The 13,755-nt window shown below is 41.6% G+C and overlaps 1 long non-coding RNA gene across 2 annotated transcripts in view; it reads right to left on the bottom strand.

Moving 5' to 3' along the window:
- Positions 1–587, bottom strand: part of LOC123277245 (uncharacterized) — a 104,121-nt gene extending 103,534 nt beyond the window's left edge. Inside the window, exon 1 of one of the 2 annotated variants that reach the window (XR_011494559.1) lies at positions 557–587. This is a non-coding gene — a long non-coding RNA (uncharacterized lncRNA). The remainder of the gene's footprint in view (positions 1–556) is intronic. The other variant, XR_011494561.1, reaches the window with a different exon arrangement.
- Between the last annotated feature and the right edge of the window lie 13,168 nt (positions 588–13,755).

Raw genomic sequence — 13,755 nt, 5'->3', positions numbered from 1 at the left:
GACCCAAGATAGGGAAAATCAGGTGCCTATGGTGTATTGAGGAAGGACTCTCAGGAGAAGCATCTAAGAGAGGAAAGCAGAAAAGATGAGACGACCAAGTGAAGATGTCTGCTGGGGTAAAATCTAAACTTGTCCTGATCCGCAAAAGGCTCTGGAGCATAAATCACGGTGTTGACACAAGCACCTCCTCCTTAAGGCAAGGTGGCTGGCCTTTTGTATGCCTGTATCGGTCAGTCATTGCTATAGGCTCCTCCTGGTGGGGAATGTAGGAGTGTTACCTCCTAGGTATCCTTTGAGGGTAATTCTTGGCAAAGGGGGCCTCTGTGAGCTCTTATCAGCCAACACTCACAGCAGCTGGGAGCTGGGGGCTCCTGCCGACCCAACAGCATCTACTACAATTGCCTAAATCTTGGGCTCTGAACTGGGGCCTTCAGCAATCAGATCCCCTTCTCCCCACCCCACCTCCCTGCTCTTGGCCTCCTCCTCCTCCACCAGCCCACATGGCTGGGGTCCCCCCATACCAGCTGCTCACCCAGAGGTTACTTGATTTTAGTACCTGCATACAGTCAACCGCATTGGCGCCCGACACTTTATTAGTGTTCTAAATCTTTGTTTACAGTTACCAAGACTCCCTGGGTGGCAGCAAAAAAGTCAACAAGGAAATAAAACTCCACCACCTGGCATATTAGTTGGGGATAAAGCTATACACAGGTAACAACTGGGTATGTGCCCACAAGCCTCGGGGCATTGTCGGCCCTGAAGGCTCATCTGGAGTTACGGGGTTTTAATCCCTCTTTCCAAGCCTGCCTATTTATCCTCCGCATCTTCCAGTTCCTTTGCACCATTTGAGCCTTAGGAAGCTGAGGCAGTAACAGCTTTGAAGCTGCTCCGCTGCCTTTGCCAGCCCACATCGATCGTTTGATCCAATTGCTTGCTGCTACCTCCAGCAATCTCTTGGCAGAATCTGTGCCATTACGTCTCATTGTCTCTTTATTCTCAAACTCACATCTTCTAATGATGCTAAATCCTCTGTGCTTCCTATTGTTTGAAATGAACACTTGAATGTAGCCCCGAAAAAAAAAAACCTCTCCAGCTCATCTTATCTGGGACTAAAGAAATTAGGGAGGGTCCAGAGGAAGTCCTTGGCAGAGGAGCCAGGAGAAATATGCCGAACTTGACCACTCCTGCCTCAGCCTTCCTGGTTTATTTCCTGGACCACATGCAGAGACCTCAAGGGCTGGAGACCCCACGGGGGCGGCAACAAGCTTGTGCTTGAATCCTGGTTTCAGTAAGTCAGAGCTGGGTGACCCGAGGCAAGTGACTTAAAATCTTCATATATCAAATTGCTTCTCTGTAAAATAATAGTACCTATTACATAATTGCTGTAAGGATGATATTTGGAAATGTATATTAGACACTCAGCCTCAAAGCTGTATCTAGATTTGGTAGAGCCTGAAGTTTATACCAATATACCCTTCCACAAATGGTGAAAAGGGGTGAAGTAATGTTTATCAGAGCCTGATAATGGTCAGAGTATTGTCCATAGACTGAGAAGTAGACAGGAGTTATGAGAAACAAAGGAGAAAAAAAGGAGAGGCAGATCTATGGATTTAAAGATCAATGATGTCTTCTGTTGACCTTCTGTTGATGCTACTGAAAGACATTCCATGGGAAGATCAAGGGGAAACCTCTCCACTTCTAGGATGTCCAAGAAGAACAGAGGTCTGCTGAAGTCCTGGGAGAAGATCCTGGACAGATCATGTAGTTCAGCTGAAGATAGGAGCAAAGAGTGGGGAGTAGTCCCCACTCCTGAAAGGTGGTGATAAATAAATGAAAAACAATGGGATATAGTGGAGTATATGGGGAAGCCATTTGGTTTAAAACTAATTTGGCCTGACATTTTTCCTAAAGGGCCTGATGTGGCCTGCTGAGCATGCATTATACATCTAGTTTAAATATTCACTGTGTCCGAAACACAAGAATGATGGCCCTAAAGAAAGGCATGTAGCTTCCTCCCATATCGGCATTTCTTTGAGGATAAGCATCTCTTCCTGGAAACTAAGGATTTATCACTGACCTGCTGTGCTCACTTTGTGACCACTGACCTGCAGACAACCAATCTGCTGTGCCAGCTGAGCATCTCATGACAATTGTAAAGGGACATTCCTCTCATATGTGATGTATACTCTTTGTTCCAAGACGGTATATAACCGTTCTGTACATTCCACTTCTTTGGTGCCCTTCCTTCCTTGGGGAAAGACAACCCCAGTCTGGTCCTCAGATCTGGCTTATAATAAATTCACTCCAATTTTGATTTATAGATTGAGCATGGATTATTTGCATCAACTGTAGAAAGCAATTCATGAACAAAGAAAAGTCCACAGTTTGGGAGAATAGACCAGAATATGAGAGAGGAGGCAAAACACATCATATTCTTGGGAAGGAAGATGGCAGAAGCTGCATTGGAAAACAGTCAGCTCTATCCTTTGGCCATAGCATCCTGAAAAGAAGAGAAATCTGAAAGCATTCTACACCCACAGCGAGCAGCAAGCAGGCCTTCTTCTGAATTAGCAGTCCCCATCATGTGAGGACACACAGCAGTTTCCTCCAGCAGAATCACCAAGCCCTGCAGCAACCTCAGGAGCCAAGAGTGAGAAGATCTCCTCGTCAGGGTGCATGTAGGGGTGTGAATTAAGTGATAGTGGGATTTCTGCTTATTATGGGACCCCGAGAGACCCTGGGACACATGGGGACTTCGGTTATTCTCAACCCGCCTACTGCAGAACTGAAAACATTGGATTGTTTTGCGATTTTCTCTCTTTTTTTAAATTTAACTTTGTTCAGACACACTGTAGTTAAGGCTTATAAAGAGTCCAGTCTTTCAGTACATTTCCAGGATGGCAGCTAAAGCCAAGAAGGAAGCAATCGCCCTCCACCTTCACCCCATAGAATAAGGTTACCTGCCCCTCCGTTCTGAAAACTGGTGGACTCCAAAGTTAAGCTTGTCAGAGCCTTCATGCTTCGAGGCCTCCACATCTCTTCTAGGCGGCTGCTGGACCTCATCAGTCAGCTCAGTTTTACCCAAATCTCAAGGGTCAATCTCTACCGATGTAGGAAGAATTTACGCAGTTTTCATGGTCTCAGTTTCTCCTCAATGCTCTGGCTCTGAGTGGTACATAATCCTGTTTAAATGCCTGGATCCTTTCTTTCCAGATAAAGCCCACTACCAGATGGCTCAACATCAGCTGGGCGTGTGCTCCTACAAGTCCCCCTGCTCCTTGGACCTCTCTGTTTTGGCCTGTCCCACTGGATCTCTTGCTTCATCTCGTGCTGTTTCCTTTGCCTGAAACCTTCTTCCTGTAGATCTTTGCATGACTCACTTCTGCCTACTATTCAGGTCCAGCTTAAATCTCAACTCCTCAGAGAACCCTGTTGTGATTAATTTACCTAAAACATGGCATACCTTTGCCATTCTCTTTCACCTTACCTGCAATTGTAGAAGTTATTTATTTACACTCAATAAATGAGATAATAAATATCTCTCTCCTCCACTAGAATACAAAATCTACAAAGGAGCTGCTTTGTCCTGTTTACCATGAAAACCCCAGGACCTAGGGAAACTTAATAAATATTTCTTGATTGACAGGGTACTGTATTCTACCTCCCCACTGATTTTTTTTTTCCAGCAACAGCATCTTGGTTTTTCTCTTCAGCATTAGCCCCAAGTTAACAAGTCCAGTCCAGCTCTGTCCCAAGAAACAAAATTTCACATTGACAGAGAATTATATGAATGCACTTTGAACAAATATTCGTGATTTTCTATACTGGAAAATTTTAACTAAGTTCAGGCTTCCAGAAAACATTTGTTATTATATCAGCCACCTGTGGGGTTCTCTGTACTTTTTCTAGAAAGTGTATATAGGACTGGGAAAAACAGAGGAGCATCAGTAAATTATAAAGCTCAAAAAACTCCCACTTGGCTTCACAATAGAAATGAATAATGGATAGAATTCCCCCCTCCCACTGCTGCTTTTGCAGAAGGACACGGTACTACACTATAAGTTCCATACATCAGAACTACGGCTGGCTTGTTCATTTCTGTAAACCAAGTACCTGGACAGCTCTTGGTATGTGGGTGGTGCTCAACTAATGCACGTTGAATTCTTGTTGAATGAATCCAGGGACCAGAATCATAAACATTTGCCAGTTACCGAACAGAGTCTTGGGCCTTGAGAAGAAAGGAGTTGGCCATAGGACCCCAGAGTTAGTGCTGCCGGAGTCAGTAGAAGACCCAAACATTAGCACACCAAGGAGTGGCAGGCTGGAGAACATCTTTGCTGATTTTATGATTTTACCTGTAGTACCTGAGTACCCTTTACTCACTAGAACTCGGCTCCTCATAGTAAGTCAATTCTATAATGGGGAATTTCATTCTTTCATTATATTGAAGGCATTTAAGGTCTAATAAAAAGGGTTATGCCTTGACTTGGTGTCAGAAATTAAAAGGAAGACATAATTTGCATATTTTGACAATACCTTCACATATTCACCTATGTGATCCTTGCTTGAACACCCTTGCAAACATGTGAGAATCAGGATTCCATAATCCCACTCTTCAGTGGTTTCCTCTGGAGGGTCATGTACATGTGTTCCCATCTTGCTTTCTCCCTGCCTTCCGATTTTACTCATATGCTTGGTAATCACAAGGGTGGGCTGGTGGCGGAAAGCAGAGCATTGAGCACTGGTGCAGGCAGATGTTTGCATGTTTTCCTTTTACCCTGAACATGAGGTCATGTCAACGTTTGCAATTAGCCCTGGAATTAGCCCTTACCTTAAAGATAACATTATCTTTTTCCTGGAAATGATCAAACTCTGAGCAGTAACATCAGATTGTATCACAGTCCCTCCAGAGTGCCTCAATGCTTTTAATAAATACATGGCAGAGAAAATGTTTTTCTTGATTCTAGCTGTGTTCTATAACAAAAGCTGAAACTGCACAAGGGTGAGGTATTGCGATATTCTCACAAGTGCTAAAAGGGATCCCAACTGTCCAAAATAGGTCCATGTGTCCAGATGGAGACCATTATATCTGCATGTGATGTCTAAGCCTCTTTTCTGGCACACTATTGTTTAAGAAACCACTTTTCTTGCTATGCCCTGATAATCTCACCTCATTTCCGCCAAGAGCAGGACAGAATCAGAACAGCATGACCAAGAATCCGCTCTAAAATGTGATTTCAAATGGAGAAGAATGAAGCAGTTTTTCGGAGACCTGGAAAGCACACATTGTTTAGGTTGACCCAAAGCCATCCCCAGGAGGTATGATGGTTTTAAGAGGGTTGTGCTTTCTTTGACACTCCTCCTACTAAGAGATAGAGTCTAGGTTCCCAACCCTTGAAAGGGGGTGGGCTTTGTCATTGCCTCAACCTAAAGAGTACAAAGGAAGTAACACTGTGTGACTTCCGAGGCTGGGTCCGAAAGGGTCACGCAGCTTCCCCCTTGTTGTCTTGGAACACTCACTCTTGGTGTCTTCAGCTGCCCTGTAAGAAATCTGACTACCTTGAGGCTGCCTTGCTGGAGATACCATGTGGAGAGACCACTGAAAGAGAGAGAGATAACCAATGGCCCCAAATGTTCCAGCTCCAGCCATTTGATCTTCCCAGTCCAGGGAGTGCCATACATGAGAATGAAGAAGCCTTCAAGATGACGCTAGCCCTAGCTGCTGCCTGTAACGATCGAGAACTGGAAGCCAGAAATGCCCAGAGGGAACTAGCTGATCCCAGAACCATAAGAGATACTAATAAATTATTACTGTTTTAAGCTGCAATAAATAATTAGAACAGAAAGCACATTGCACATAATGTGATGTAGAACTCAATCCAGGTGATTCTCCTGCTCACTACTGAGTACAAATGTGAGCACGCAGAGACAAAGTAATGTCTCACGGGACAGCAGAGTTGGTAACTGCCTGCTGCTATGGTTTGAGGGAGACTCAATGGAACCTCCCTCGGGGAATTGCTCAGGCCCCTTACTGCTCCCATAGTAATTGCTTCTTTAGGATCTGCAACCTGGCACACTTGCAGAATGTTAGAGACTCACATCCAGTGGGTTTCAAACTAGGAATATTTGGGATTTGGGGAAGGGACTGCCAAGCAGGTAGGGTGCAAAAGAAGCCTGGTGGGTACAGCTTATTCCTTTCTCTGTTCTCAGGGACAGGGCTTCTTCCCAGCCTCACAGGTGGGACATGTGAACTAAGTGGCCAATCAGTGCAATACTTTCCTCTGGCCCTTGTGATTGGTTTAGGCTCAGACATGTGGTTCATGCCAGGCCAATCAAAATGAACGTCAGGACGTTCACAGGGAATGCTGGGGAAAAGATGCTCACTCTTTTTCAGTACGTTGGAATTTAGAAGAATATTGTTCTGGGACTTCTAGAAGCCATCCTGTGATGAGGAGGGGCAGAGGATCCTGGGAATGGAGTAGAAAGAGGGAAACAGAGTGGAGAGGAGACAGAAACAAACAAACAAACAAAACTGATCCAGCTCACTTTGTTTGTACCTCTGTATCCAGCTATTCTTGAAGCTGGATCTTACTGGACTATTTTGTAATGTGAGACCACAAATTTATTTTATTTTTCTTCTTGATGTAAGCAACTATAATCAAAGACATCAACAGGTACATAAACACTTAGCTTCTTTTGAAGTTTATGTTGGAAAAATTATTTCTGCTGCTAAAAATGTGTTTAGAAACAGCTGATCTCAGTCCAGCTGACCTAGTCCTTTCTGTTTTGCAAAAGGAAAGGAGTAGTCAAATTAGAACCCTGGTCGCCTGACACAGCCCCACGTAGTAATAATCATGGTGATGATGATACCAACATTCACTGAACCCTAATCCTGGGCAAGACAATGTTCTAAGTGCTGTGAATATACTAGCTCATTTAATCATCTTAATAATATTATAGGGTACTCTATGATTATCCCCACATACAAATGATGGAACTGAAGTACAATAGTCCCCTCTTACCTGCAGTTTTGCCTTAAATGGAAAATTCCAGAAATAAACAATTGACTTTTAAATTGCACACTGCTCTGAGTAGAGTGATGAAATCTCATGCTGTCCCACCCCATCCCACCCAGGATGTGAATCATCCCTTTGTCCATTGTATCCACATGGTGTATGCCGGTCAGTCACTGGGTAGCTGTCTGGGGTATCAGATTGACTGTCCTGGTACCACAGTGCATGTGTTCAAGTAACCCTTGTTTTACTTAATAATGGCCTCAAAGCCAAATTTATCATCAGTTATCGTTGTTAATCTCTTTCCGTGCCTAATTTAGAAATTAAACTTTATCATATGTATGTATGTATGGGAAAGAAACGTAGTATATCTAGGGTTCAGTGCTATCCCCAGTTTCAGGCATCCATTTGGGGTCTTGGAATGTATTCCCTATGGATAAGGGGGGACTACTGTACAGAGAGGATAAATAACATATTCAGATCACACAGCTAGTAAGCTCACATTAAACCCAGCTTATTATCTTAGCTATCTGCTCCACACTGCCTCTGACCAAGTAGCGTCTTTGATCAACCCCTGGGTTCTGGGCCCTTCGTCTTTTTATGGTGCCTCCATTTCTTAAAGCATGCATCCCAGAAGGCCCCTGTTAAATGTACAGGGGACAATTTCCATCACTGTGGATTTGCCTCCATCATCTGCTGTTATTCCAGCCACAAAGTACCTGCCTTATTCATGTCTGCTTGGTTCTGATATCTTTACCAGAGATGAGAAAATGCAGAGATCAAAGAGAAGATTTTTAACTTAAGTTGTCAGCTTGCTTCTGCTTCCAAAAATTCTCGTGCTTAAAAATATAGTACAAGGCTTCATTCTTCCTTACGGAAAAAAAAAAACAAATTGTAGCCAACTCTAAGTCCTCATTTCACTTGGGTCAAGGAAGAACCAAGTCTCAGTGAGTACGAAGGTTCTTCCCTCCCCCAGCTCCCAAAAAGGTCCAGGAAGCTGTATGCAGCATAGACTTTGGGGGGAGCTCCCCCTGGCACTTGGTCACCCTGTATGCTCATTGTTCAGATTTGTGAAGTCCCTGGAAGGAAGGCGGCTCTGACAGTTGTCTGTCATCCTTGGATACAGGGCACTTTGCTGGGACTGCTTTCCCAGAGCCTGGTGTCAAGCTTCCCTTCGTGGGCCTCACAACCATTTAATTCTAAGGAGTTGCTAGGGTGCGAAATCGGAAACCACTATCGATTTCTTTGTCTCCATTAACTTCCATCTCTCTGCTTTTGCTCTTTCCACCTATCCTTCCCCTTTGATAAAGAAACAAACACCCTTACTGCCCCCACTCCATTCTTCCTAGCATTTTTCATATTGCATAGGTTTCAGTAGGACTTTAAAAGAATTGTGGGGCTTTTAACTATTCAAGCATCATTTATTTTCATATCCCCTTAAATACCTTTTGAAAAATCTCTTAGAAGTCCAGTCGATTTAGGGGTTAGTTAGTGTGTATTTTAATTGACCATTCAATTCAAATAAAATGTGGAGGAAATTGTAACCCTCTTCAACAGCTCAGTGACAATTTAAGGAGAATGAGACCTTGATTGAAATCGTTAGGAACTTAGAAACCAGACTTGGATGTGATTGAACAAACAGCCCAGGAATTTTTAAATCCTGTCTTATTTTGCTTTAAAGAAAAACTTTAAAACTGCAAAACTAGGAAAGGCATTACTTCAAATGTTGAAACTGTTTAGTAAAAAGATTGAATATAATTATTGACAACCAAATATTTGGTTGAGAAATATTTACAACCAAAACTTTATCTTTTTAACACTAAAAATGATGGTTCTCGCCTAGCCCGTAGGCTTGAAGCTGAGAAAGAAAACACTCCAATATTCTGTCATCTATCGCATGTGTTGATCAACCCACATAATCAGACAAATTCCTGATCAGATGGGCCATCTGCAAACTCCAGAGAATGCCCTTTTCTATCAGCCACATTTTCTTTATTCCCTTTTTGGATCTATGGACACAAGTAGGGATGTTCCAAGCTTGCTCTCTGGTGGATCTGCAAACAGGCTAAGAGTTTGAAGACCACACTGGCAACCAGTCAGTTGACTTACAAATAAGAGTGAAAAAAGAAGAGAGAAGAAACCTATTATATGTCAGAAGCTGTGCAGGAGCTTCTTTATAACCCATCATATTTGGTGAAGATTATACAGTCAGCAAGTAGTATAGTTAAGACTTATGCATTTATTCATTCACTGACCATCTACCAGTAGCCAGGCACCTCACTACATAGGTGCTTCTCAAAGTTTAGTATTCATCAGAATCACCTGCACAGATTCCTGAAAAAAAGAAGAAAGTTGGAGGACACACATTTTCCCATTTCACAACTTACTGCAAAGCTGCAGTGGTCATCTTGAATACTTGGTACTGGCATAGGGATAGAGATATAGACTGACAGAACCAAATTGAGAGTCTAGAAATAAACTCTTACATTTATGGTCAATTCATTTTTGACAAGGCTGCCACCACAATTCAATAGGGAAAGAAGATTGTTTTTAACAAATGCTGCTGGAACAACTGGATATCCACATGCAAAGGAATGAAGTTGAACCTGTACTTCACGTCACATGAAAGAATTAACTAAAAATGGACCCAAGATCTAAATGTGGAGCTGAAATTATAAAAATCTTAGCAGAAAATCTAGGCATAACTATTTGTGATATTGCATTAGGCAATTTCTTAGATATGATACAAAAAGCACAAGTGACAAAAGAAAAAATAAATTGGACTTCATCAAAATTAAAAAATTTTGTGTTTCAAAGGGTGAAAAGGCAACCCATAGAATGGAGACAATATTTACAATCACATGTCTGATAAAGGACTAGACCATATAAAGAACACTTACAAGTAAACAACAAAAAGATAAACCAATTTAAAAGTGGACAAAGGATCTGAAAAGACATTTCTCCAAGGAAGGCATATAGAATGCCAATGAGCACATGAAAAAGACTCTCAACATCATCAGTCATTATGTAAATGCAAATCAAAACTGAAATGAGATACCACTTCACACCCACTGGAATGACTAAAATAAAAAAAACAGACAAATATTGGGGAGGCTAGAGAAATTGGAATCCTCATACATTGCTGATGGGATTGTAAGGAATGCAGCCACTTCTGAAAAACAGTCTGGCAGATCCTTAAAAATGAAACATGGAGTTATCATATGTTTCAGCAATTCCACACCTGGGTATTTACTCAAGAGAACCGAAAACAGGTCCGTATGAAAACTTGTGTATGAATGCTAATAATAGCATTATTTATAATCACCAAAAAGTAGAAGCCACCCAAATGTCGATAAACTCATTAATAGGTAAACAACATGTGGTAAATCCACATAAGGAATGTTATTTGGCCATAAAAGGAAAGACGCACTGATACACCCTAAAACATGAAAACATTATGCTAAGTAAAAAAAGCTGATCACAAGAAACCACATATTGCATGATTCTTTTTGTATGAAATATTCAAAATAAGCAAATCCATAGAGACAAAAAGTAGATTAGTTGTTGCCAGGCACTGAAGGAAGGAGGAATAGAGAATGGGTATGGAGTTTCTTTTGAGGTGATGAAAATGTCCTGGAATTAGATAGTCCTGATGGTTACACAACTCTGTGACTACACTACAAACTATTGAATTGTACACTTTACTGAATTTTATGGTATGTGAATAATATCTTAATAACACTGTTCCAAACTATGTATTATATATTAAATATTATGTATTATATGTTAAATATTATGTATTATATAACATTATAATCAATAGTGTATATTATATATATTTCATATGTATTATGTATTGTTAATTGTGTATTATATATGTTCTATATTGTATAAAAGCACATACAATTATATCATATAAAATTACAATAAATAATTGGGCATGTTGTAATTGTTAATGAGCTCTGTACCTCTCCTGGTCTGGCGTCAAAGCTGAAGACACCTAAATTCTTTTGATCCCGACAAAACTTCTTCCTTATATAAATATGCCACCCCAACTTCCTCCACATTTCCAACAGTGAAAAAAACCTTTGGGTCTAGTCCATCCCTGTGTTAGGTTGTTTTTGCTTGTTTTCTTTTAGTTTGTTCAGTATGCCACGTGGTTAAGAGTTCTGAGGTCAGCCTACTGTGCCTTTCATCCTGGCCTCACCACTTTAACAGTTGTGATTTAGATCAAGGGAACTCCCTCAGATAGAGGCCAGATTACCCACCTGTAAAATGGGAGGAAGAATTGAATTCATCCCACAAGGTCATTAAGAGGACTAAGTGACTTCCTAAAACTTTAGGGTCTTGTCATTAAAACAGTGACTTATGCTCAATAAATGATAGTAGTAGTATATTTATAGTTATCATCCTGTTCTGTGGATCCTCAAAAACATCTTAAATTTTAAACTACTTAGGCCTTATAACGGGGGAGGAGTCAGCCTCACCCCAGGGAACGTGAAGGGCAAAGGCTCAACGGTCACAACACGGGGATAGAGCCCGAAAACCCAAATTTGGGGCATCCCTTTTTGCTGCTTTGCCAATGGCCTTTATTTGCTTTCCTATTGGACTCAAGATTAATGGCTGAGTGGAGGGGAAGGACCTTGAAGTTTGCCCATAAATTTTCTGTGTTTAAAAGTAAGATTTTTTATCACCGAATATTCTGCAGTGAGCATGAGTCAAGGAGAGTGACTCAGGCCATCTTCTCAGAGGTGACTGGCCATAAATCAGCTTTTGCAGAAAATTAATCTCACCTGACTCCTTTGGAAAGTTAGCAATTATTAGTAGACAGTGTGAGAGAGAGTCTTCAAAAGAGGAATGGTAAGACAATGTCACCTTGAGTTTCTTCTAAACTCACTGGTATTAGAGAAAAGTTGTTCTGTCAAGGGAGCTTTGGAGCAGGCAGCAGATGCAGCAAAAGAAGTTGTTGGTGCCTGAAACTCACTACATATGTGAACTGGATCCCAAGAAAGACCCAGGTATCTTGAGTGGAAGATAAGATTTCATGAAGCTATTTGACCCAACAATGGATTATTTCTATCTGCTGCTGAATATCTAGGATGCCTTGAAAATATTTACCCAACCATTTCGAGAGTTTGACTACTGGCACCCGACAGCTGAAAATGGGTAACATCCAGGTCTTTTGACCAGTGTAAACAGAGTCACAGAACCAGGGGATTCAAGAAATGGACATTGAAGTGTCACCCACTCCAAGATTTCTTGTGAGGTAGAGTTACATTGAAACCATCACAGACAGATTTTTCCTCCTTCTTTCTGTACATCCCTGTCAGTAAGCTCTTAAAATAGGTTCCTAGACCAGTAGCATCGACATCACCTGGGAATTCGCTAAAAATACAAATTCTTAGGCCTTCCCCAGATTTACTGAATCAGAATATCTGGGGTTGGGACTCAGACACTTGTATTTCAACAAGCCCTCCAGGTGATTCTGATGCACGCTAAAGTCTGAGTATTACTGCTCCTCTGCTGCCAGTAACAGAGCTGCTTTGAAGAAGTAACTGGATATAGTACTTACGACTGTTTGGGGCTGCAAGAAACAGAGACTGGACCATGGTGATCTAACTAAATAAGGATTTCTTTTTTGTCACAAGAAGGCTGGAGGCTGGCAACCCTGGGCTGATGCTACAAAACTATGATGTTATCGTTGTCCCAGGCTCCTTCTCCCTTTACAGACTGCCAGCCATGGCAAGTGGCTTTTGTCCTCAGGTGCAACATTTCAAGGCCACAGGAAGGCCTTTCATCCATGTTGGGAAGGATGAGATGAGAAGGATGATGAAGGGCAAGGGGTAAAATGTACTGCAACCTGGGTCCCTCCACTTCTGAAAGCTTTCCCAGGAGCTTCAGCTAGTGACCTCCACTCACATTTCACTGGCTAGGACTGGCAGCTGGCTGGCTGCAAAGGAGGGTGGAGTGGTAAGCATTTTAGACAGGTACTTTGCTGCCCTGAAAAAAAATCATGGTTCAGTTAGTAAGGTAAAAGTGGAGAAAGGACGTGGGTAGGCAATAAGCAGAGCTACTAAGTGGGTTTGGTAAAGAAAGACAATGATTCAGGTCAATATAAATGTTAATTGTAGACATTTACTCATCAGGGCTAGAAGACACCATAAGAAAGCACAAAGAATTCTTTTTAAAAAGGGTTAATAACTTTTATTGTATAAGCTTCAGTCTGGTAAAATGTTTATGAAATATTTGATTTTATTTTGGAAATTACCCCTCTTAATCTCAGAAAATGCCACATTTGCAATTGTGTTTGGGCTTTTCTTTATTATTTCTTCATCACTGGATGATTTTCATTCTTGGCAAAATTACAGAAGCTGAATGGCTAGCACGAACTGTAGTATCTGCCTGTAATATAGGGCTGCGGAAGTTAAGTAAGATGGTGTAGGGGAATAGAATTTGCTACCCCAAAATATGTCTCTTTGACTTGATTATTTTTAAGGACAAAAGACTCAGGAAGAAACTTCAAACTTCCCCGTAACTGCCTGAAAGAATTTAAGATAGAAGGCCTGTCCCAAGGACAGGCCATTACCGTAGATAGCTTTGGGTATGATAGACTGGGAGGATCCTTGCTAAGCCCATTCTTATAAAGTTCTCTCTCTCTCTCTCTCTTTCTCTCTCTGGTCACGTTGTCTATAGATGGCACAGCAAAAGTTTGTTTATCAAACATTTGCTTTTCCATCTCCAT

Source organism: Equus asinus, chromosome 15 (assembly GCF_041296235.1).
Source record: "Equus asinus isolate D_3611 breed Donkey chromosome 15, EquAss-T2T_v2, whole genome shotgun sequence".
Classification (NCBI taxonomy): Eukaryota; Metazoa; Chordata; class Mammalia; order Perissodactyla; family Equidae; genus Equus; species Equus asinus.
The sequence above is the reverse complement of the archived record's forward strand: the minus strand, read 5'-3'. Positions and strand labels throughout refer to the sequence as shown.